Genomic DNA, 25,878 nt, shown 5'->3' with positions numbered 1-25,878 from the left:
GTGTTAGCTTTTGGAGATATTCGTGCTTAGCGCGAATATCTCCAAAAGTTGGTAATAGGAGATAGCGATGTTAGCGACTGTTTCCAGGCGCTCACATCTTGGCACGCCCACTTTGCATGTCATTAGTGATAAATATCACTGACATGCAAAGTGGGGCCCAAGATGGTCGCTATCTCCTACTAGCTGTCGCTAACTGGTGTTAGCGACAGCTAGGTAATAGGGAGATAATTTTATCTCCACTTTCTTGGCTTTTAAAGCCAAAAAAGCAGAGATAAACCCCCTTGATAATATGCCCCATGGTTTTTAAAAAGGGAATTATCCATCGCTTTCTTTGCTCTCTAAAAAACTTGCAAAAGAAGACAGTATGCATTGTAGATTGGCTAGAAAGTTCGTCACAGGGGCAGGAAGATAGACATTTTGCCCAATCGTTGGTACACGGGAAGGTGACAAAACGGTGGAAAATGTTCATCCTGAACCTTGTTAATAATAGCCTTTCATAGCTGGTTAAATTAAAAATTAGGTATGGCTGGATAGACAAAGTTATTTGTGCTGTTAGCATGTGTTGCACAGATATTTTGGAAACCTCGTTCCTTAACCGCAGCTGCTCTAGGTGTGTCATGCAGATTGTTTTGAACGCTTTTCTAGATAGTTCTGCAATAGCTGTGGGTTTATGAAAATACTCTGCCATTCCCAGATCGAATAGAAAGTTTTTGATATATGCGATACACCCTATCTTATGAGCGTTTTCTAGCAGAAGACAATCCTGGATAAGATTTTGACAAAAAGTTGTTTTGGTGGATGTCCATATGCGGTGCCATAAGAGAAGTGGTTGGGTTTTGACTGTATCTGTCAGGTATGACAGACCCAGTTCTATATGGCATGAATAGGTTGCAGAACCCTGCGGTAATGCAAGGAGATATCTTAAAAACGAATTTTCCACTTTTTGGATGGAATCCACCTTCCCGTAACTCCACACCTCAGCCCCCTAAATTGTGGTGTTTATGCATTTGGCCTGGCATATATAAATAATTTCAGTCGGGGGGCGCTTCCCTAATCTACGTGAAAAACTAACTAGTGCAGCTGTTGCCCTTGTAAACAGTAGTTTCCTAGTCTCGATTGCTTGTTTCCACGTTTGCTTGTTGTCTATTACAATTCCTAAATAGGGGTATGTCTTTGCACTTTCAAGCTTTGTGTTATCTATAAAAATTGACTTTGATCTCAGTGTTTTGGGGCCTGATGTCATAACATAGTTTTTTTTTAATATTGATTACCAAATCTAAATTGGCCATAAAAGAGTGGTATCTTACGAGAGCGCGCTGCAATTCCAGGGGAGTACAGGCTAAAATCACGGCATCATCGGCGTACAGCAGGGCAGGTATAGGGCGCTTATTAATTAGTTGTAGGCCCTGGCACCCTTTCACCATGTCCTTTTCAAGACTGTTGGTGTAGAGTGTAAAAAGAAAGGGTGCCAGGATGCAGCCCTGCCCAACTCCCCACTGCACACCGAATGACGCCGTTAGTTGCCACCCAAGACCGTACCTCACTTGAGCTGTTGCGCCGGAATATAGTTCCAGTATGAAGATCAATAAAGGTAGTTCTACCCCCATTTCCAATAGGATGGACCATAACTTGCTGTGGCTTACGCAGTCAAACACTGCTGATAGGTGGACATATGCCAAATGCAAGGCCCCACCCTTAGCGTGTACGTATTTGCCTGTCAGGAGGGTCAAATTGAGAACCTGTTCTGTGGTACCAAGATCCTCATGAAACCCGAATTGAAGGTCCGAAAAGATCTTGTTCTCGTCGGCCCTGAGCTGAAGGCGCTTGAGGATAATTCGTCCGGCCACCTTGCCCAGAGAGTCCAACAGCGATATCGAGTGGTAACAAGAGGGCGATTGTCGGTCACCCTTTTTGAAAATTGGGACCAAGATACTATCGGACCATGAATCTACTAACCCTACCGTACATGACGCTTCCAGGACTCGAGTTAAAATAGGGGTCCACAGTTCTGGATTGTACTTATAAAAGTCTACTGGGTCCCCGTCAGGGCCTGGAGCCTTTCTGCTCCTGCTAGCTAGGAGAGCTGGCTCTACTTCAGTGAGTGTGATTTCAAGGTCAATTGGAAGGGAGATTGTCCTGGTTGGCACATTTATTCCTTTCTTCCCGTCCATCGCTTGGTGATCTTCATGAGGCAGACCGAATATCTGGGCAAAATGGCCAACCCATGTTTGCTCATCGATAGACACGTCAATTTTAGGGTTGTCAATAGTATCCGCTTAGAAGGGGGATTTAATTGTTGCCCAAAAGGCAATGTTCTCTTTCGTGGCGCAGCTATTATGGAGTTGGGCCCATAGTTCATTTTTCAGATCTTTTTTCCTTAATTTTATGGCCTTATTATACTCTCTTCTACAGTTAGCTATTTCCTTTTTGTCCCTTTTTGTTCTATGGAGGGCTATTTTTAGTTCTGAATAGGCTTTGGTACATGTTTTGTTAAACCAGCCTTTAGGTTTGGAGGTCATGTTTCTTAAGTTAACGCAGAGGGCTTCTTTTGCTGATTTCGTTATGGCCAGAAAGTTACTCAGGACCTCCTCGTGCTCAGTAGAAGGATCAAGGCATTTTTCAATTGCTGTTAACAAGTTTTTTACTACTTTCGTAGGGATCTCTGCTGGGTCTACTTTAGACCACTTTAACGAAAAACGTTTACTCTATCGAGGGACAGAGTTGCCTGCCCAAGGATCCTTAAGGAATTATGTCTACCTACTTGGTATGGTAGCAACAGCATGACACTATTGTGATAATGGTCGCTTATTGCAATGTCATGCGTTGAAAAGTTAGATATTCTGGAAGAAAAGTCGCTAGAAATAAAAACGAAGTCGATAGTGCTAGATAGTCCTCTCCCGTTAAAAGTACTGGTAAGGGGAATTGGAGGGTTAATCAGTTCGTTGGCCAGACCCAGTTCCAGGCCGCATAATATCTCATTCAAACAGTTCCCCATCAATGTGAGGGGAAAGTGAGTGAGTGGAATTTTATTTTCGTCCAATAGACCGAAGGTTAAATTGGAGTTGTACCCACATATGGATTGATTAAAATCTCCCCCCATATAGTAAGTAAGTAAGTAAGTAAGTAAGTAAGTAAAGAATTTGTATAGCGCACTACCCACCCGGAGGGTCTCAAGGCGCTTGAGGGGGAGGGGGGCGGGGGTTCGTTATTTATTAAATAGCCAGGTTTTTAGTTGTTTTCTGAAGGAGAGGTGGTTCTGTGTAAGGCGGAGGTGGGTGGGGAGAGAGTTCCAGGTTTTGGCCGCTAAGTAGGAGAAAGATCTTCCTCCCATGGTGGTTTTTCCGATGCGTGGAATCGCGGCGAGGGCTTGATTGGACGATCGTATTTGGCGGGTGGGGGTGTAAAAGGTTAGGCGCGTGTTGAGGAATTTGGGTCCTAGGTCGTAGAGGGCTCTGTGCGCATGGGTGATGAGACGGAACGTTATTCTCTTGTTGACGGGGAGCCAATGAAGGTCTCTCAGGTGGCCGGAAATGTGATTGTGGCGGGGTAAGTCTAGGATGAGTCTGGCTGGGGCGTTCTGAATGCGTTGGAGTTTTTTCTGTAATTTGGCTGTGGTTCCGGCGTAGAGGGTGTTTCCGTAGTCCAGTCGGCTGGTGACAAGTGCATGGGTGACCGTCTTTCTTGTTTTGGTGGGGATCTATCGGAAGATCTTTTTGAGCATACGCAAGATGTTAAAGCATGATGAAGAGATGGCGTTGACTTGTCTGGTCATCGAGAGGGAGGAGTCTAGGATGAATCCTAGGTTGCGAGCATGGTCCGTTGGTTTGGGCGCATTGCCTAGGGCTGGTGGCCACCATGAGTCGTCCCACGCAGAGGGGGATAATCCTAGGATGAGGACTTCCGTCTTGTCTGAGTTCAGTTTTAAACGACTATTCTTCATCCATTCGGCTACGTCTTTCATCCCTTCATGTAAGTTGGTTTTTGCGGTGTATGGGTCTTAGGTGAGGGAAAGGATCAGCTGTGTGTCGTCAGCATAGGAGATGATGTTGAGGTTGTGTTGGCGTGCGATGGATGCAAGGGGGCTCATGTAGACGTTGAAGAGGGTGGGGCTGAGCGATGATCCTTGTGGTACACCGCAGATAACTTCGGTGGCCTCTGATCTGAAGGGGGGAGGCGGACTCTCTGGGTTCTTCCGGCGAGGAATGATATGATCCAATCCAATGCTTTTCCTTGTATCCTGACGTTGCTGAGGTGTTGTACAAGGGTGCTATGACAGACCGTGTCGAATGCTGCGGAGAGGTCCAGGAGGACAAGGGCAGCTGTTTCCCCGTTGTCGAGTAGTGTTCGGATGTCATCTGTGGCTGCGATGAGGGCGGTCTCAGTGCTGTGTTTGGCTCGGAAGCCGGACTGTGATGGGTCGAGGGAGTCGTTGGACTTGAGGAAGGCGGCGAGCTGACTGTTGACGGCCTTCTCTATGACTTTGGCAGGGTAAGGGAGGAGCGAGATGGGGCGGTAGTTCTTAGGTTCAGTGGGGTCTGCTGTAGGGTTCTTCAGGAGGGCACTGAGTTCGGCATGTTTCCAGCTTTCCGGGAAGGTAGGGGTGTTGAGGGAGCAGTTGATGATATCCCGGAGTTGAGGTGCTATGATGGATTCAGCCTTGTTGAAGATGTGATGGGGGCATGGGTCGGTTGAGGATCCCGAGTGAATGGAGTTCATCAAGTGGATGGTGTCTTCGGTGCTGATCGGGTTCCAGGCGCAAAGGGTGGTGGTTGGGTGCTTCAGTTCGGTGGTGAGGGGAGTGGACTGGTCGCCGAAGCTGTTATGTATGTCAGCGATTTTACTGTGGAAGAACGAGACTAGAGAGCCGCAGAGGTCTTGAGAGGGAGTGATGTCGTTGGTGTCGGCGCTGGGATTGGTAAGCTCTTTGACGATGCTGAAGAGTTCCTTGCTGTTGTGGGCGTTGTTGTCGAGTCGATCCTTGAATGCAGATTTCTTGGTGGATCGGATCAGCTGGTGGTGTTTGCGGGTGGCGTCCTTGAGGGCGGTCATGTTGTCTGTAGTTGGGTTTTTTCGCCAGGCTTTCTCGAGGGTGCGGCAGTTCTTTTTGGAGTTCTTAAGGTCGTCGTTGAACCAGGAGGCTTTTTTGCTACCTGGCTTGTTGTGGTGCTTTTTCAAGGGTGCTAATTCGTCAGCGCAGTAGGTGATCCATTGTGTGAGATTGATGGCTGCTTGATTAGGGTCCGATGATTTGGCGGGAAGGTTTTGGCTTAGCGAAGTGGTGAGTTGGTCGGTGGTAAGTTTGTTCCAGTTTCTGCGGGGGACTTGTTGTGGGTGGTGGTGGGTTGTGTTCTTTCTGAAGCTGAAGTGAACGCAGCTGTGGTCCGTCCAGTGAAGTCCTGTGACGTGATTGAAGGAGACGTGCTTGCTGGAGGAGAAGATAGGGTCGAGCGTGTGTCCGGCGTAGTGGGTGGGGGTGTTTACTAGTTGTTTGAGTCCGAGATTAGCGAGGTTGTCCAGAAGGGTGGTGGTGTTGCTGTCGTTGTTCTTTTCCAGATGGAAGTTGAGGTCCCCTAGTAGGATGTAGTCTTCGGAGGGGAGGGCGTGTGGGCTGATGAAGTCAGTGATGTCTTCGCTGAATTGTGCGCGGGGTCCTGGTGGTCTGTAGATGAGGGTGCCTCTAAGTGTGGTCTTGGGGTCGTTGTGAATCTGGAAGTGGAGGTGTTCGGCGGCTGTGAGGGTATCGTCGGAGCTGGTCGTGATGCGGATGGTGTTCTTGTGGACGATGGCGATGCCTCCTCCTGTCTGGTTTATGCGGTCCTTTCGGATGATCTTGTAGCTGTCCGGGATGGCTATTGCGATGTCGGGTGCTGATGAGGCGTTCATCCAGGTTAGGTAAGTAGGTAAAACTTTATTTGATCCAGACCTCAACTGAGATCAACAGATACAAAATTAAAATAATTTCAAATACTCAAAAAAATGCTTAGCTAAAACACTTTTGCTTTTTTTAAGCTCACTACAAGATGGTACAGTGGTGATGTTCAGCCACCAACTCAGACAACATTAGAGTGAATTTGATAGACCAGAATTAAATCTTTGGATTGTACTTCTTGTTTAAAATAGCTTCATGAAGCTTTTTAAAAACTTAAACAGGTTATGATAAACATATTCATTAACCGGAGTGTTACACAATGTAATCAAATCTTGAGCAGAGAAAGCGTTATACTTTTGTTGAATTTGGATTATATAACGTCAGCGGGCCTTAACTATCCCCCCCATATAATTACAAGGTCCTTTCTTATATTATTCCTTAAGTCCTGCAAGCATAACTGAATTTCTCTTGGTACACTGATTATTTCGTACTGTTTGAGATTGTTGTAGAAATTGACCAGGACGAAGGGGTTGCTTTTTTCCACCCTCAGCATTATGATTTGATAATTTACCTCTATTTTAACTTGGATAATTTTCTCAAATTCTACAAGATTAGAAATGAAAATCGACAAACCGCCCCTGGCTCTCCCAGATGTTGAAAGAAGTGCCATAGAAAGGTAGCTTTTATAACCCTCTATATGAATTGAGGATGTGGCCCATGTCTCCTGTAGGCAGAGGATATTACATTTTTGAATGAAGTAAATCCAGATTTCGTTATTAAGTTTGGAACTCAGACCTGCGATATTCCAAAAAAAGTAAACTCAGTAGGGATTTATCTAAATGATCTATTTTTGGAGAACCTTCGGGAGAAAACCCGGTGATTAGGTCGACGATATGTGAAGTTGGGAGTTCCTCACTGACATTTTGAACTGGCAGTATGGTTTGTCTTAACCAGTCAGTCTAAATATTCCAAGCCTGAGAGTGGGTTAAATCTGTTTGTGGTGGGGATCTCAGTGTGGAACCTGGCTCTTTTTGGTGTCTAGGTTAAGGGTATTTTGGATGGAGTTCGGAAGGGGATAGAAAAAACCTAATGGGAGTATATTAATCTCTCTCCTTGCTAAGTAATTATTACCCATTTCCCACAGAATATTTTTGACCAACACGGGAGATCTAAAAGTAAGTACAATGCAATCTCCCTGGTGAATTTTCCCACGGGTTCCCACCCACTGAACCCTTCTGGCCATCTTGAATTCCCTGAATAAGTGATCAACTGAGCCTGTTTTACTACCTAGCCAATGTAACGACTTATTTCGCAAAGTTTCCCACCCCTCTGGTTCTAAAGGAGGCTTTCTTGGGACATTTGCCAGTACAATAATTTAAGGAGTGGCGGCAGGTGGTAAGTCGATGTTGGCTGGGTCCCAATTTTGTCCTAAGTTGTCTTTCGGGATTGGTGAGTGGATATATATGTTCCTGGGAGGGGTGGAAAGAAATGTCCGCTTCCAAAGTATCTAAAGTCCTCTTTGTGGGCTCATTACTCTCATCCTGAATTATAATTGAGGTTGAATTTGGTGTCGGGATATTGGACCTCGTAGCAACTTTTGGCTGGGTTTTTATGTGCCCTTCGCTCGACTTTTCCCCCACAATTACCACTTCTTGTTTGCTAGAATAGGATTGAGGTCCTCTCTGGATTGCCTAGTATTGGTGGATATATTTTGTTCCATTCGAGTCAGTCTGGACTCTATTTGGTCCAGCCTGAGCCGTAGATACATGTCTAACCTTTCCACCAGTGCGTTAAGATGCTTAATATCATTTGTAGGAACCTCCGAATTCTTGCCATTACTAGCTTGAACCTTTGTAAAGGTTTTTCGTGCGCCCACTTTTCTTTTACCTTGTTGGATGTGTTTCCTTTTTGAGTTCGCCGTGTCTATCTCATTACCTAAATGACTGTTTATTGCAACGTTACTTGTACTGTTCTCAGGAACCGTATTTTCAACGGAAATGGGAGTTGTATGTTTCTTTTGGGGCGGTTGTAAGGAGGTGTCTGAGTCACTTAAAATGATTCTATCTTGGATATGCTGAACAGAGCCGTTAGGGGCGCTTTTTTTGGGTAGAACTTGTCTTGGGCTTTCCGGAGGTTCTGAATAGTTAGACTCAGGATTGGATCGTGAGGAACTGGCTTCAAGTGATTCTTCCACTGAGCTTATCTGCTTCTCAAGGGCCCCCATCACGCCTGTTAGGTAGCTTAACAGAGTTTGCTGAGAATCTGTATTAACCTTCCGTCCTATGGTAGATTTAGGACTAAGCAGCTTCCTGTTCCCCATTTTACCGCAATCAATGCAGTCCTTTACTATATGTAGGGTACAAAGTTCCAAACCGCCCCCTAATTTATATAAAACAAAAAACAGCTCTTACATGCACTCTGCAAATTGTTGGAAGGTAAATATCATCAAGTTCGAGTAAATGTTCAACAAGTATAATAGCGAGGTTACTGATTGTTTGTTCTTACTGGAACTGAAGAACCAAGGGAAAAGGCCCAGCCCTGCCTCATTCAGCCACAGACGGGCAAGGACGGGCCCGCCCTTAGCCCGGGCTTCGCCCTCGGTGAAATTTATGTCCTGGTGGCGGGAGCTCGCACCGCACCTCTCGGTGGACCGCACTACCTGCTGGAGGATGTAGTCTCCTGGCAGTCGCGGTCCGCGGTCCGGAGATCCGCGGAAATTGCAGCGGAAACAAGCCGGCTCCCGGTAGGTCCCAAGATGAAAGGGGGGATCCAGAAAGCGAAGTTCAACAAGGAAGGGCCAACAGAAGCAGTAAGGGTGTGACTAATTTATAAAATAACATGAATAAAAAATATATATTTTTGTAATAAATGGTACATGTATGTCACTTTGTCTATGCTCTTCAGGTCCGCTAAGATAATTTGTATGTTCCTAAATTGTTATTGATATCAAGTGCTAGAGCAAACATCTCACCAGCCGATGAACTGCAAGATAATCAGGATAGTCCAGTCTAAGAGAAATTCAAGATTTGGACTGACAGCATGCCACGTCCAAGATTTGCAAGAATAATAGCCATCCAGAGTAGCATAGAGAGTACAGCATCGAAAGGCTCTTTTCTCATAGAAACAGCTACTGCCAAGTTTTTTTTCCCATGGACACAATTATACCTCAAGATGTGCATAATTCCAACCCCCTGAGACTTTTCCATATCCTCATGCTCGCTTCCAAATCAGCTTGCAACATAGTCGACACAATTATTGATAGAAAGAAATACTCTAATCATAGGAAGAAAATTCTAGTGATATGCTGTACACAACTAAACAAATAAATCAGCATTTTGGAAATAATGAAAGGACAACAGTCATTCTTTTGAGGCCTAGTTAAGAAACGAAAAATAACTCTAGCAGGTTTTGAGGCATTTATAGAAAAAGCATAAATTGTCGTTTTTATGAAGAATAAAACACACACATTACTGTTTAAGAAATTAAGAAAATACATATAAAACGATAATTAAGGATTCATTATTCTGATTAGACTCACAAGCATAACCTAATTTAAAAATGTGAGTTATTACTAATCGATTACTTGTTATACAGATGAAAACTTAATCATGAAACAATTTACTCTAAGCATTTTCGTTATTAATATTTTCAGAATTCTAATTACAAGTTTGATTACCAGCTTTATCAACATTCTCTCTCGTGTCATTTTAGTTCTTCTAAAAAAATCTCATATTTTGCATGCTTTCTGCACTTTAAACATTGCACCTTCTGATTACTACACATGTTGTGTTCTTCTTGCACATTTTCAGGTTGTGCTCTTGAAAGTTTCACATACTAATAATTTTCACACTGTTAATTATGTTTATTAATAACACACTTATGAGAAGATTTGATCAAGCAAGATTATTTGCAAATAATCATGCACCATCAGTATTCTCAAATTGCTTGATCTACTGAAACAAAGAATTACTTATTTCTTTTTCTCGCACAATTCCCTTTGCAAACACCACACATCACAAACACTAGTGACAAGTTATCTTCATTGCAAATGTAGCAGGAAGCCATATGCATGCAGAGGCCATTATAAAGGAAGGAAAACAATTATTGGTGAGTGCATATGCTAGCAATTAAGCCTTGAGATTTACAGATTGGCAATGACACAGGATTGAGGCACATAAAGCGGTAGGGAAGAGAAAACGATGAGTCAAAGCATACAGAGGACAGTTGCTCATCTGTTCTTAAATGTAGGCTTTTACTGGACCACAATGGCAGCACAAAAATGTTCAATGATGGTTTTTGGCTAAATATTTCAAAGCACCATACTAAAACAAGTAATAGAAGATAAGCTACCAAAAAGAATGCAAATCTATAACATTTGCATCAAGATTATCAGCGATGGTGGTCAAGAGTTAAGTTAAATACAACAACAAATGAAGAGAAAACAGGCAAAGGAAGTACATTGAGATCTGTGCTTCTCCATCTCATGACCTGTATCCTGACCCGAAATGACCCTATTATCACACACACATTTCTAGTGTGATGGGATTAGCCATATAAACCGAAGCTAAAGCAAACAGAAAGAAAAGAAGGATATGGAAACAAGAGCTTCAGATGAGTTTATATAGTAAACAGTCTACAAAACTCTTGAAAAATGGGTGTCATATGTCTTAATATTGTGACAACTGGTCATTCAGTGTATACATCGAGCTAATGTCACTATAGTGTCTGACGACTCAGAGGCTGGCTGATATCAAATTAAACATGAGAGCAGTGATGGAGATGGAGGGCAACCATACATGAGGAAGATTGTGTTGTACCTCCAGAGGCCCTTTGCAGCTGCATGGGACTTGAGTAGCAACTTACCGAGGGCAGCGGGGGGAATCCGGCCAGCAGATCCAGTGAGTGGAGGTGGGGATGTGCCTCAGAGTGCTACAATGAGGTTCTGATGCTACAGGGCCCTGTGACCGCCAAGCAGCCTCTGGGAGAGGTGAGGGGATTCAAAGTATGGTAGAGCCTTGTGAGTTAGTGGGCCAAACACATAAAAGAAGCATGTACAGCATGCTGACTTTAGGAAGCACGGGCAAATATTTAGAGGAGAACCAAAGGGAAACATTCAGGTACAGTAAAGGGCCAAGGAGCACCGGAGCCTCCCAGGTATTTTGATTTGGGACACGCACCTACTGAGCACTTTAGGCCAAATACAGGAGTTAGCCATTTTTCAATGGAGCATTAGCATTAACAAAGCTAGCTTTATAGCAGCACCTGCTGTTGACAGTTGCATTTATACTTGTTTAATCTACTCTTCTTTGTAACTATCTGTAAAAGACAGCTAATTAGAAAAAAGCCACTGAATGAACACTATTTGTGGCAGAGCCATAAGACTGTTGAAGACTCAGTATGAATACGAATAATATACTGAGCAAATAAATTCATTTGTGACACATTTTGAAATCAAAACGGTATGTACTCTACAACAGTGAGTCAAGATCTCAAGTATGTTTAGTAGACAGTGACTTTAGAATTCCTGATAGCAGAATTGAAGGACATCAAGACTTCAATAGAGGTGACAGAGGAGGCCACTGTGTCTACCAGTAAAGACCTCAAGCTCACACAAGATGAGTTGGCCAGTTTTAAAACACATATAAAGAACTTCAGAGAGGCACTTTGAGAATTTGGAAACCAAAGTCATGGCAAGATGTTTGGGGAACAAAATGTGGAGTAATGAAGGGTAATGATCGTGAAGACAGGAGCAGGAGGAATAATATATGTACTTTTGGCTTCCCTGAGCTGGAAAAAGGGGTATACCAGAAAAGTATTTGATAGAACTGCCATCCAAGCGTACAGGTCTTGAATTCTATACCCCATTTAATTCAAATGAGTGCACCATCTTAAACATAGATACCGTCTTCTTGAAATAACACCTGAGAGTCTCATACCCTGCCAGCTTCAGCACTACTATGCCCGACTGCTACTACTAGTAACGACACTGACTATTTCCGTATAAAGGCAGTAACATCTCTATCTATCTGCAGACTACTCTTATGAGGCAAATTTAGTCAGGAAAAAGTTCCTAGTCCGGCAACTCCAGTTGAAGAAAATGATTGTTAGATATGGTTTGCTGGATCCAGTGGTAATTATTGTGACAATTGATGGGAGCACTAGAGAACTTAAAGACCCTGACAAGGTGGACACATTCATTGCAACTCTAGATGACAAAGAGATGGAAGTCACAACATTGTCACAGACCAGCACTGACCTACAACCAGTACAAAATAATGACCCTAAAAACAGAAATATAGAAGACCTTTATCCAATATCACAGTGACTCTGATAGATTCAGAGGGACAGGATAGTATCCAAGAATCCTCAGATCTAGAGCTAAGTCGAGGTCTCCACTACAGGCCTGAACTTGCAAACATTTAGATATCCACTCATTTGACATTATGTTATGTTATGTTAGGGTGGTTTTGTATAGCGCTCAGCTACTCCGAGGAGTGTCCCGGCGCTTCACACCTAACACGGACAAGAAAACAGGCAAATGGTAGATGAGCACTACTGGACAAACAGCCATGATTTTAAATCCTTCCTGAAAGCTAACAGATTGACATTCTTTCTCAGAGACACCGGCAAGGTGTTCCATAGTAGGGGCGCCAGGTGTTTAAAAGACCGACCTCCTATCTGCGCTCTCCTAATAACGGGGACCGAGGCCAAGGCGAGGGACGCTGACCTCAGAGATCTAGATGGTTGGTAAAAAGCCAACCGTCTTCGGATGTATTTAGCACCGATATCATGGAGAGCCTTAAAGGCAAGAGTAAGCACCTTAAAAACAATTCGTTTCCGGATAGGAAGCCAGTGAAGTGTCTTCAAGAGATCAGAAGCTCTGGCTCTCCACTGGAGGCCAAAGACGGCTTGCGCAGCCGAGTTTTGGACTACTTGCATGCGTTGGAGAAGATACTCTGGCAATCCGATGTACCAGACGTTGGTATAGTCAAGGCGAGACCCAATTAATGCCTGCACCGTAACTTTCCTATGTACCTGCGAAAGCAGAGGAAGGAATTTTCGGAGCATCTTACAGGAGGCCAAAACATTTCCCTACTAGGCCAAGAATCTGGGGCTTCAACGACAAACCATTATCAATCTTTACTCCAAGGTTCTTGGCCATGGAAGAAGCAGCCAACCGAGGGAACATGTCCACAGGCCACCAATACTGCCACCTAGGATCTGACAGGCAGCCGAAAAATAGCACCTCCGATTTATCAGAGTTGCACTTCAGGCTGTTTTGCTGGAACCATTTAAACACCGCCCTCAGGCAGCCTCTGATGCTCTCCCCATCGAAATCAGACCCCTTATCACAAGTGAACAGGAGCTGGCTGTCATCGGCGTATGACACAAATTGAGCCCTGAGGGACTCCCACCTCTAATGGCGGCACCACGGCAGAGAATGGAGGGGCCCAGATTGTTTGACGCCGGCCCGCTAGAAAGGACTTAAACCAGCTGAACACAATACAGAATACAGTCATGCACATGATGAATGTATATTCATAATTCCCACAATGAATCAACCTGCAATGCTACACTACGTGTGACAAGCCAAGGGCCAAAGCCCAGCTTACCAGTCTAATAATTATTTTGATTTTCTAATTTTTATGCAATAATGTTGAATGAGCATGGAATACCTTGAAAAAACAAATGAAAAGAGGCGTTTGGCAAAACATGAACAGTTTAATTAAACAATGCGGAGAGGAGCACAGTAACAAGCATAGGGTCTGAGGACTTCAATTGGTCTAAAATAGACTTTTATACAGTTAATTGAATGTAATAAAATGTTTCTGGAGATCTTTTTTTCATAAGCAATGTGTACCTCTGTCTTTGGAGCCATAAATGAAGGTATTGGATGAGGAATCCAGGTGGGCCTCGACCTTGCCTGTACACAATGCAGCCAGTGGGTAATGAATTCAGATGTCCGCATGGGGAGCACGTGATCACTGCGTGTACTGTGTGTGCTCTGTCTTGATTGTCTTAGTGTTCCTTTATTCATGTGACATCTGACTTTATGGTGTTTTGGGAATGTGTTCACCCCTCCGGCCATGTTTGCTTTATTGGGGCCAATCTCCCTGGATCATTGTGGTGTCACTGCACCTATCCATGGGATCAATCTAGGATTTCCTGTTTGTGCTTTTTTCTTCTGGTTAAGTGCCACCCCACCTGTGATCTGTCAATCAGTGAGCTTGGGCCTGGATCTCAGGGCCAGCCTAGCTAGATAGTTCTAAGTTGGGGGTCGATGTGGAGTTCAATTTTTCATTAAAGATGCGATTTTGTTTTTATACATGAATGTATCGTTATTCATATTGACATTGACTTTTTCAATATTTACAATAATACACTAAATATAGCCTTTTAATATTAAATCAACACAAACAACATATTCAGGACGTACTGAGGTCTCCTGAAGGACACCCTATACTGGTCTGTCTTGTCACCAGTATCTTCTGGCACTATCTTACCTTATGAACCATCACAGTCTACCAGGTAACTCATGATCAACTGGAACACAGATACTTTCACCGGGGCTCTGAATATCTGATCCTTTAACATCAACAACCTCTCAACTTATATAAAGCAGAAAAAGTTATTAACATTCATGATCCTAAAAATCCAGATATTGCCCTGCTACAGGAGATATAACTTAGCACTGTTGAATCAGACAAGCTCAAGACTGGGTGGGAAAGCTCATCATCTCCGCAGACTCCTCCAAATCAGATCACAATCCTATCCCAGATTAGACATCTTACAGGAAAAAGTGGGTGGCCATACTTCCCTCTAAACACATACAGGCAAGAATATTGCCTGAAACGATTTATCCAGAAACATAACCTCATCATGGGATTGCTATAATTCTCAAATGTCAACAAGGGTGTTTTTACTTTTACCAAGCTCACCAGGTTGTGCCCCGAATTCAGCCAAACAAATGTAATATTAGGAAGAGGCTCAAATTTGAAAATTGATCCAATAAAATACAGATCAGGCATGGGCGGCTGGTATGATATGGGGTCGCGAGGTGGGGGTGGTGGAGTGTGGCAAGGTGAGAGGAGTTTAAAAAAAATCTAATTCACTTAACTGATCTTGCTGCATCTCTCCTCCATCTCTCCCACATTGTGTCTCCTCCAGGAAGCACATAGGCTCCCCACAGCCATTCACAATGCTGCAATGCAGCGTTCTGATTGGTAAGCCACCAGGCTCCCCTAAGCCCATCACAATGCTGCATTGCAGCGTTGTGATTGGTCTGAGCGCCATGGTTCAGTGCTCAAACAGGGACTGGGGGCCAGGGCATGCTTTCCACCCAGGCTGTAATGCAGCATGGGTGGAGAATATGCAAAGTGCGCATGACGCTTTGGCCGGCTTGAGACGGCTGGTCAAAGTGTCGTGCACACTTTAGAGTGCAGAAACCACTCCTCCTCCCCAACGCCAGAAGAGCCAAGCCCCGCCTCGCTCGTGACAATACTAAAAATAAAATGATAACTCAAGTTATTATCATTTTAGTTTTATTTTACACTACTCTGTGAGTAGTGGGGCAACACTCCTTCATCTTAGCAGAGGAGCCACCGCTGAGATCAGGGAAGCGTGTACATGATGGTAGATGGGCTATTTTGGGTCGTTTGGATAGGTAGTGTTCAGGTTCAATTATATATACATAAATGTGTTCTTGATTTAAATCTTAAAATCTTTTTTGTTACATCCATTAAATATTTATGTGGAAAATTGTATCTTCTTGTTAAATGTGCCCTTTGTTTACCCCTCGCTATCTTTCCGCTCTAGTGCAGCTTTACATTCTCTGAAGTTTCTTATCCTATGCCTCTCAATTCAAAATGATCTCTCCTATGTATGACTCCTATAGATTCAGAGGTGTTTCCCTTCATGCCCGCTGTACGAGTTTGCAAGCCACTTAGCAGCAGTTAGACAACCCTTTGATATGTCGCCACAGAGGGAGGTGGGGCCAGCAAGCCTCACGGAGCCCATCCACCCTGTGACAAGAAGTCGAAGGGTGGGTTTAGGAAGCATGCCAAGGACGCCACAGGCAAACCTATTTCATCAGTCTGTGGCCAGGACGACCCCATTCCTACTCAGCACAGCATCTATGAGAAGCCCAGATTCAAACCTTCCCTGTGACCTGGCCAGAGTACAACTGTTACAGAAACAACATAGGCAAATAAATGAGGGAGTTGATGTCACATAAGGTATCAAAAGCGCAGCCAGAAAGAACAAGTATCGCAGCATGTCCAGGAGAGCTTCACTTTTGAATCAGGAAAGCCTCTGGGACATTTGTCATGCAATATAAATGGGACTAAGAAGAACATCTATATATGGGGTGAGTTTACTATACATAAAAGTGTAAAAAAAGAAATCCTGATGAGTGTGCCCTAATGTAACTTTTTCAAGCAAGAGGGAGAAAAAGTAAACATCTTCTCTCGTCTCTTTTTCCTTTCCTTTCTAGCTGCTGTGCTGTCTCCTCTGCAGCACCAATGGGGTCAGTACAAAACGTTGTACTGTCACAATTACAGTAGACATCTAGATGGAGAATAAAACAAGCACTTGCCAGGCCACTTTTTTTTTTTTTTTTTTTTTTTTACTGTGGTTTTTGGGCCTTACAATGGAATGCATTAAATGGCAATGCCTTATCCGTGCGAGAATTACAGCGTATATACCCACCGGCCTCTTCAGGGGCATGAGAAGGAGCTTATCAAGGAGTCCACCCGGTTGTACTGCTGATACTATGGCAATCAAACACCAGCCATTCGTGTGACAGGCTTCAGGATCTCTCCGTGATTATGAGGCCTGGTCCCCCAAGCCTAGTCCTTCACGCGCCTTCCGATCCAGTGTGCAATGGATATATTGCTGTGTACCAGTGTGAGTCTCTGAAACCAGCGGAACAGGAAAAAAGGAAAATAACTTTGAAAACTACTGTCTCGGCGGGCACGGCACATGTACTGAGGGGCAAATGTTAGGGTGAGACAACAGGAGAAGCCCCCTAGGGTGCACGAGCAGCGCTCAGAGCACCTCTGCAGTAGTCTTGGGGTGTCACTCTCCAGTATTGTCTGTGTCAAAGGGGGTATCCTACAATAGGGGCGGGCAAGGCCACTTAGTGTAGCTGTTTATGAATTAAATTGCCGATTACTCAAGAGTGATGTTTGGTGTGTTTGTGTGAATGAGTGAGTCATTCAATGCGGGGGTTGACTGTGTGGATAGGTAAATGTGATGACTGGTTATATGAATTGGGTAAATGATAGCGGGAAGCTTGATGCGAATGGGCGAGTGGGTAGGTGAATGATGTAAAGTGGGAGACAATTAAATAATTGTAGGATAGGGGTTGGTATGTAGGGGAATGATCTTAAGTGAGTAGTTGAGTGAGTAACTGGGTGGATCCCTGTGGGAAAGATCAGGTGGGTAGACGAAAGCATGTTAAAACACAATGAATTGGCTGAAATGCAACCTGCTGCCTACAATAACATATTTCAATAATTGAAAATACACCAGTGAGTTAGATGAAAATGTATGATTAGAACGTGATTGAGTATGAGTTAATGTGTTAATGTCAGAATGAGTGAGAGTGTGGGCGGGAGTATATGGTTCAGTGGGGGAATGTGAGTGTATGGTTAGATGGATGAACGTGAGTTGATGATAAATTGTGCAGAACATACACTGGTAATACTGGTAAAGGTTTAAATGGAATCTGGTCAGCCTCAGGCCTCTTAGCTGGGTCTGAAGGTTTATAGGACTAAAGCATCCACTAAGCCTTCCAATAAGGCCAATGATCTGTATTTGACCCCATGGTTTGAACTCCTGATCTCCACTCAGCCTTTCATCCTCTCAAGGTTGAAAAAAAGAAAACTAGTGAGTTGTGTAAAACTGAACATCTGTGTTCACCCTCCCTGTCCAGCAAGACTCTCCCTGAGAAAATCAGGCATCAAGTTTGCTTGCTATTCTCAATTGCGTAGAGCAAGTCTGTGTATGGCATCCGGCTCACCACTTTTTGCAATCATCACTGTTCGCTGGATCTCTCTAATTTGTCATGCTTTTATCCAACATGTTCTCTTTTTTTAAGTCAGCTGCAGTACAAGGGCTCGTAGCATATGAGAGACTATACCACAGTCCATGCTACAAATGGAGCAGTGGTATTACGGGGTACTGCATTACATTTGCAAAAAACAGCGGTGCGGAGGCCTGCACAATGAGCAGCTGCAGTGCTGAGACCTATGCTGCTAGTAGCAGTGGTGGTAAGGCTCACACCATTCACATAGGTGGTGCTGGGCCTCCCTCCACAACCTGCAGAGTTGCTAACGATCCCACTACAAACAGCAGCAGAGCTGAATCCTGCACCATGAGCAGTGCATAGCTGAGTTGTATGGAAACAGGACCCATTAGCGATGCCATGACCTGCACAAGTTAAGTTTCAGTGTCGGGGCAATAGCAGGCAAGGCAGTGTAATTGGGCCGCAGTACTTATATGAATTGCTCTGTGGGTCCGAATAAAACCAGGAATGGGGCATTGGTCCTGCATTGTAAATACCTGGGTGGAGTTTGGCAGATGTTCTTTTCCTGTAATTTACTCAGGGAAGCAGGACCGTCAAAGAAGATGGCCTCTAATCAAGCTTTCTAGGCGGCATCACTTCAAGGTTGTGATGTTGATGGAAGTTACCGGGATGCAGACTACACAATGTTTACAATATTTGACTAAGTCTGTGAAGATTATCCCCTTTTCTGCTGATATAGATATTTTTTCAAAAATAATATCTTAGGTGAAATGTGTATTTTCGGCAGAAAAGAATCCCTGATTTGTATAAGGCTGTTAGAAGAACACACAAAAGAAACACACCCTGCTACGACCAGCCCTCAGGAACTCTTGAAGGACAGAATTGCAGACCTCCTCATTAGCTATGAATCCTCATGCTCCTCTGACCCGAAGACAGAACAATCTATACGCACGGTTGCAATCAATCCCTATAGATCAGCTACTCTCCGCAACAGAGGGATAGTCAACAATAACCTAGCACTAGTCCCAACCTCCGCCCCTAGTTACGACACGCATACCCCCCCCCCCCCATCAACTGCTGCTCTGCGGTAAAGCATGCCGCTGATGTCACCAATCTCATCCTCAACCTAAACACGGACGTAGCAATCCTGATGGAATCCTGGCTTAATTAATTCTCTTCGTCCTGCCTAGACCTAGTCCCGCCCAACTATCACATTGTAAGGCTGGACAGGCAATAAAAAAAAAAGGGGTGGCATTGCCTGCTTCTACCGCTCCAACCTCCTTATCAATGAACTTCTAGCAGAACCTATGGATTCCTGCGAAATATATTGCCCTCTCCGTCAGCAACAGCACCACCCTTCAGTGCAGACTGCACATCTTTTACCACCCCCCAGGCAAGAATGACACTTTCACAGACTACCTCATGGAAATCATCACAGCCAAGGCCTCCCATAACTCCAATGACATTTTTCTTGGCGATTTCAACTTACACTGGGAGGACCCCAAGGACCCACAGGTCAACGCCATTAGAGGCTTCTTGGCCGACCAATCCCTTACCCAAGCCTGCTCCCTCCCTACTAACTCGAAAGGTACCATTCTAGACTGAATCATCTCTAAAGAATCTGTGGTCAACTTACCTCCATAGAACCTTGCGACTGGTCTGACCACCATGCTATCACCTTCCGTCTGCCTGGCACTCACAAGACATGGACACCGCAACCGGTGATCCCCAAAAGATGGATCAGAGACACCAAGAACCTTGACCACGAGAAACTGGCTGCCCGCTGTGCATCCGACTTCCCCCCTGCCCCCCATATCACCACGGTCGACAACCTCACTGAATACTATTCCACAACGATATCCAATATAATTGATGAACTTGCTCCGCCAAAACTGAAAAGAACACAGATCAAAGATAGGAACCCTTGGTTCATCGGATCCCTTAATAATGAGAGGAGGTCGGTTAGAACCGGGGTCTCTAGTTGGCCGGGGTATGTACCCTAGTCCAAGTAGGGACCACCTCTTCCGACAGGGTAGCTTGGCGCAGAGCAGGAAGGCTTAACTTCAGAGGCAATATGTAAAGTATTTGTGCAACACACCCCCAGCAGTGACACAGTAACCACACTCACAAAAGGACACTACACCAGTGATTTATATAGAAATAAGAAGTATCTTTACATAAAAATTAGGCAAGATCCAAAAGGGCAAGAATCCACATATAACCAATTAGAGATGTCAGTCAGAAGATGGGTTACAAGGATTCCAGTAGGGCGGCTCTTTTATCTGGGAAATACTAGAACCAAACAGTTCCTCAGTTACGTGTAGCAGAATCCGCCAGCCCCTATTCTTAGCACAGTTTGATCTTCAGAGGGAGAACCTCTCAAGCAAACAGTTACCCCAGATACGGCAGTTCTAAACACTGTTCCCAGTCTTTGGCACAACAGAACTTTCCATTAAGGCCATCAAGTTCCTTACCCGATGTTTCCCCTGCTCCTGTGGGTAGACGCCTGTCCTAGGTGACCTTAAGCACCCAGTGGCAGGGTAGTTAGGCCCCCCGCTGGTACAATGCGCTCAGTTCCCTGCAGTCCCCTTCTTCTATTAAAAAGGGTGCTAATTAGTGACACCCTTCAGGCGCTTCCGATGTGCGGTGTCCCTCATGAAATGGCAGGGTCCCTGCTGCTAACTTCGCAGCTCGTGACGATCTAAACAGGCCCAAATGCGTGCCGGTCCGTCTAGGGTCTGGCCTCCCCAATCACACGCTGCCAGCTGACATGCTGACTTTAAAGCTGCCCCGGCGAGGAATGGCAATGCCAGATTTGTGTCCAGCCTTGGCGGGAGGCCGCCAGCGCTCTCCCGCAGCCCCGTGCCTTTCCTCCCAGGTAGCAACCCAGTACGGCCCCTTGATCCCCGGCCGGTTACCGGAGAAGGCGCAGTCTCCCCCTGGCTGGCCGGTAGTGGGTCGCGGGGGCAGGTCGGGATGCCTCACGCTCCTTTCCTTCAGCGCGGCTTCCTCGATGATGCCTCGTTGCACCAATCCTGGCGTGGCTCCTGAGAGGGTGCTCCCTCGTTGCTGGACATCGATCTCCACCGGGCGCAATCCCAGCGCGGCTCCTCTCTCACATCAGAGGAGCTGTGCTCGGGATTCCTGAGGCTCCCAGGCCTGCAAGGGTGATTCTGGACGTAAGACAGCGCTCTACTTCACAGCGCTTCAGTTACAACACAGCGCTCCTCAGCGCATTCCTGTCCCGGGCGGCGGTGGTGACTTAAGAACTGCAGCGCTTCTCTCCTCTCAGCGATTTACAGCACAGCTAGGTCCCGGGTGATGGCGGTGACTCCAGGGGTAATTTCCGCAGCTTCTTGCTTCTGGCCCGTGGCGATGATTTCAGGGGGGGCAGAGCGCTTCACTTCCACAGCGCTTCACAGTGCCTCCTGGAACCCGGGCAGTGGTGGTGATTTGCAGTATCACAGCACTTCAGTTCTTCTCCCAGCGCTACGTAGCACAGTTCAGTCCTGGGCAGCGGCGATGACTTTGGGGGTGCTAAAAAAAATGGTCACACACCCCAGGCGGCAGAGGCAGTTTTCAAAGGTGCCAGGGCCACTGATGCTGTTTGCAGGCACAGAGGCCCAGAGACAAGTCCTTAGGAGAATTGCTGTCCCCCAAAAAGGCAGTCCTTAAAACGATGTTGTTCCAATAAAGGTAGTTTCTAAGGTAGATGGTGGAGACACTCTGGGGGTGTTCTTTCCAGTCCTCCCTAGCAGGGCAGGATCAGCAGGCAGTGAGCAGCTCTACAAGTAGGGGCAGCAGTTCCTGGGAGCAGTCAGCCTCCTCACAAGTGGCAATCCTCCTGGCGCAGCAGTCCTTACTCCAGCAGTAGTACAGCAGTGTAACAAAGAAGTGAGGCCAGGACCCTCCCTTATATATCCTACAGTCTAGGGGCTAGAAAGTGGTAGAAGTCTCTTGAAGGGTCTGGGGGCAGGGGCTTCTGGAAGAGTCAAGGGAGTTCTGGGATGTACCCTGCCTTCCCTGACCTGGCTGTCCCAGTGAGGAGAGACAGGCCGTTAAGGCTACAGTGGGCAGCCCCTCACAGCCCATCTAAGGGAAGAAGGTGTTAATCACCACTTCCACCTCTCAACCCAGGCAGCTATCTGTAGGCCTATACTGCAGTATCGGCCCGCACATTGGACGTTAACGCTTCATTTTCCAAGGACATATCATAGCCCTTGGTTGCCACATCAAATATATTTTACATGCATACCTTTGTGGGCGCAAATAAATGAGGATGTTTGGTATGTAATTAGAGCAATAAACCCACAGACTCTACAAGGATTTCCAAGGGGCGAGGTTCAAAAACATTATATACCAGGATGAAATGAAAGACGGGTCAGCTCTTATCACACCTTCCAATTCAAGGTACCCCACAAACTTGGGAAAGGGGCAGATCTGTGACTGACGATATTCAGATTGTACTACATAAACAAGCACAAAAGCAGGAGAATAACCGAATGGCTTATTGATGTACCAACTTTCAAATACACAGAGAGTAAGCCTTGAGAAAGTTACACAGATGTAACGAAACACGTGTCGGCTGTCATCGGCTTCCTTCAACCATCACGACCTGGAAGGCCCTAGGACTAGGACCTCCAGCCTGGCCGTTACTTTTGTTTCTTGTAGTGCTCAATGAATCAGCAAACCATGTACTGAATACGAACAACACAGTTTTTGTATCTGGATGTATTGGAACCTACATTAAATTTAACAAGATAAATATCTGACCTTATGATGTTCTCTCTTCTTCGTCTTCTTGGATAAAATTAAAATGTCAGTTTATTGAGAAGATTATTGTCGCTATGGAATTTTTTGAGTACTGGCCATATAGTCAACATTAAATATCGCAAATTGGCTATAGTTTAAATTTTAGAGTGCCGAGGTGCAAACTGTTTGTAAGAAGTTTAACAATAGGTATTCTTACCTGTTTATTTAACATCCTTGGTAGTGGGGTGCCTCTGTCACCTTGAATGGCACCGTAATCTCTATATATCTAAAAACTGTAATACTCAAAATTGTACTATTTAGAGAATTGGATGTGTGACTGTTCTAACCATCACTACTGTCTTATGATATTGCAGAGGGGAGGGGGAAGGCTACAGTGCCCAATCTAAGTGTAGGCAGGAAAAGGTCCACTTTCTAAAAGTGGGATCCCTAGCGTAGTAGTGCCCAAACCCCATATATCATTGGAAAGGGTTCCCCGCCCCGATTCCAACAAGACCAAACATGACAGACTTATTAGGTCCCTGCCAGAAATTATCCCATAAGGGGGGTTCCCAGTGTTAGCTTATGGAGAGTTTAGCCTTACTGCAGTAGCAGGGGCTTGTGGCAGATATGCCAGCATCACAAGGTTTTAGGGGAGAGCACCTGCACCTCAGCACTGTTTAGCAGTGGTGAGGCTCCCAGAGTCGTAGGTCCAACAAAAAGGTACAGTGAAAAAGGAAGGCGCAAGGGCAAAAAGGTAGGGAAAGACCACCTGAAGGCTGACAGGTCCAACACGGTCTCTCCGGCAAATGGAACGGAACTGGAAAAAACACCCTTCCGCAGACCATCTTAAACTTCTCCAGCAAGCCAAAAACGCTATAACAAAAATATAATCAACTCTAAAAAATAATTCTTCAGAACAGAACTGGATAATGCTAAGAATAGACCTCGCAAATTATTTGAGTTGGTCAAACACCAATCCAACAAACTAGCTAAATCTTCCAAAGAAACCCCTATATCTCCAATCCCATGCAAGCAATTCTCCTCCTTCTTCTGTGATAAAATCTCTGCCCTAGAAGAGGAACTCATGTCTGCTACCTATTCCCAAACCCCTCCGGTTTTTCCTCCACACTCCGCGGTGACCTCCCAGACCTCCCTCAAAAACCAAGCGTTATGGTCCACCTTCAAAGTCTATGATGAACAATCGGTCTCAAAAATCCTCCTTTCCTCTTTAAGCCCCAACTACCACTTCAATGTCCCTCTCCCGTCAAACTGCCTTGCCGCTGTCTCTCAGGCTATCATCCCCTCTGGGACGACAATAATCAACTCCTCCCTCCTATAGGGATCGATTCCTGACTCTCTCAAAGCCGGCCTGGTTGTCCCCATTTTAACAACCCTTCACTATATCCTGCTTCTCCTGACAACTACAGACCTATCTCAAACATCCCTCTCCTAGCTAAAGTGCTGGAAAAATGTGTACAACAACAGCTGAGCCAACACATCACCAACTTCCACCTTCACGATGACTTGCAATCTGGTTTCAGACCTGGGCACAACACGGAAACCACACTCCTCCACCTTTTGGATGATGCCCTTCAAGCCCTTGACCAAGGCAAAATCTGTCTCTTGATCCTCCTTGACCTATCCTCGGCTTTTGACACGGTTAACCACGAAATTCTGCTTAATCGCCTCAAACTTAGGATGGGCCTGGGTGGCACAGTTCTGGAGTGGTTTAGGTCTTTCCTCCAGAACCGCCCACAGAGAGTCCTGATCAACGGCAACCTATCCGCTTCCTCTCCGATCACAGTTGGAGTCCCTCAAGGATCAACCTTGCCCCTACCCTCTTCAATCTTTACCTCGAACCGCTCTTGGAGGTGCTGTGTACTGCCAATATCTCCTACCACATGTATGCTGACGACACACAGCTCTACATCAAAATCTCTTCTCCAGAGGACATCTGCTCCATGAATGAGGCCCTGAAGCTGACAGTTCACTGGCTCACATCAAACCAGCTTAAACTCAATGCCAAAAAACTGAGTTCCTCTTAATCTCACCACCTAACGCCAATACAGACATTCAAGTTTGGATCAAGGCTATCACAGCGCTAAACTGCTCTCCTACCATTGTGGACTCTGCTAAATCCCTAGGAATTACCTTAGACGGCAACCTGAACATGAGGGGCCACATCAACACGATGGCCAAAACTGCCACATTTCATTTGAACTACCTAAGAAACCTGAAACCTTTCCTCGACCCCCCAGATCTAAAATCGGCATGTTATGCGTTCGCTCACGAGGTTCCTGTTGTTTCCTTCTTCGCGCTGCAAACTCCCAACTCCTTCATGAGCTAACCAGTTAGCAAGGATGAGAACGCTTGACTAAACTGGTTACCCCCCAAGGGAAAGGGGAAGTGGACAGAGAAAACAAACAAACACTGGCTCTCTTCTGAGATGTCAGCTAAGTTTTCTCTTGAAGTGTTCTGGGCTTCAGAGTAATCGGTAATGCTCAACCGCAACGTAACTGAACAAACAGGAAACTCTCATAAATAGGAAGGTACCTTTGTAACATATCAATACTCATTAGACTCAAACATTATCTGTACATACCATTTCTGCTAAAGCCCATTCTAACACTCCCAGTATTGCAAGGCGCTGTGTTCAGACTTTGCCCCTTAAGAAACAACACAAATTAGATCAGCCAAGAACATAAAATGTTGTGATAAGTGAACAGGTTAGTTATTAGTAATGGGTTATGATATGTCACACGTCAAACCCCTACCTTGCAATTGGAACTTGTAGTCCGTAAAATGCGTTCTGTCAAGTCAAAAGAAAGAGAGAAAGAAGAAACAAATTCCACTCTCAAGGAATTCTGAACTTAAACACTGATGCACATTCTCCAGTACATTTCTAATTAGCGTCTTCTGATTGCAAACACAGACCAGTGCTTAACGTTGTCCTTTAGCAGTTTTAGTCACTACTGTGTGAACTTAGAACATTGGTTGTTCGCTCAGAGTATAAACATTTACAATGCTTATCATCACAATAACAAGTGCAGGTAGCATTGACTTTACACACATTAATAACTGATGTCTGAAATTTGAAACCACATGTAGCCTATTGGCAAACTAGAAAGTCTTGTAGCTTAGCTCACAAATTCAGAATTATCTTTACCAAGGCTTTGTTTTGTGACTACGTTGCTTAGCAACTTGTCTCTTACTGTTTTGTTTTAGCTAA

The sequence above is a fragment of the Lissotriton helveticus genome, chromosome 6 (genome assembly GCF_964261635.1).
Source record: "Lissotriton helveticus chromosome 6, aLisHel1.1, whole genome shotgun sequence".
NCBI classification, from domain to species: Eukaryota; Metazoa; Chordata; class Amphibia; order Caudata; family Salamandridae; genus Lissotriton; species Lissotriton helveticus.
This window is presented reverse-complemented; position numbering follows the sequence as displayed.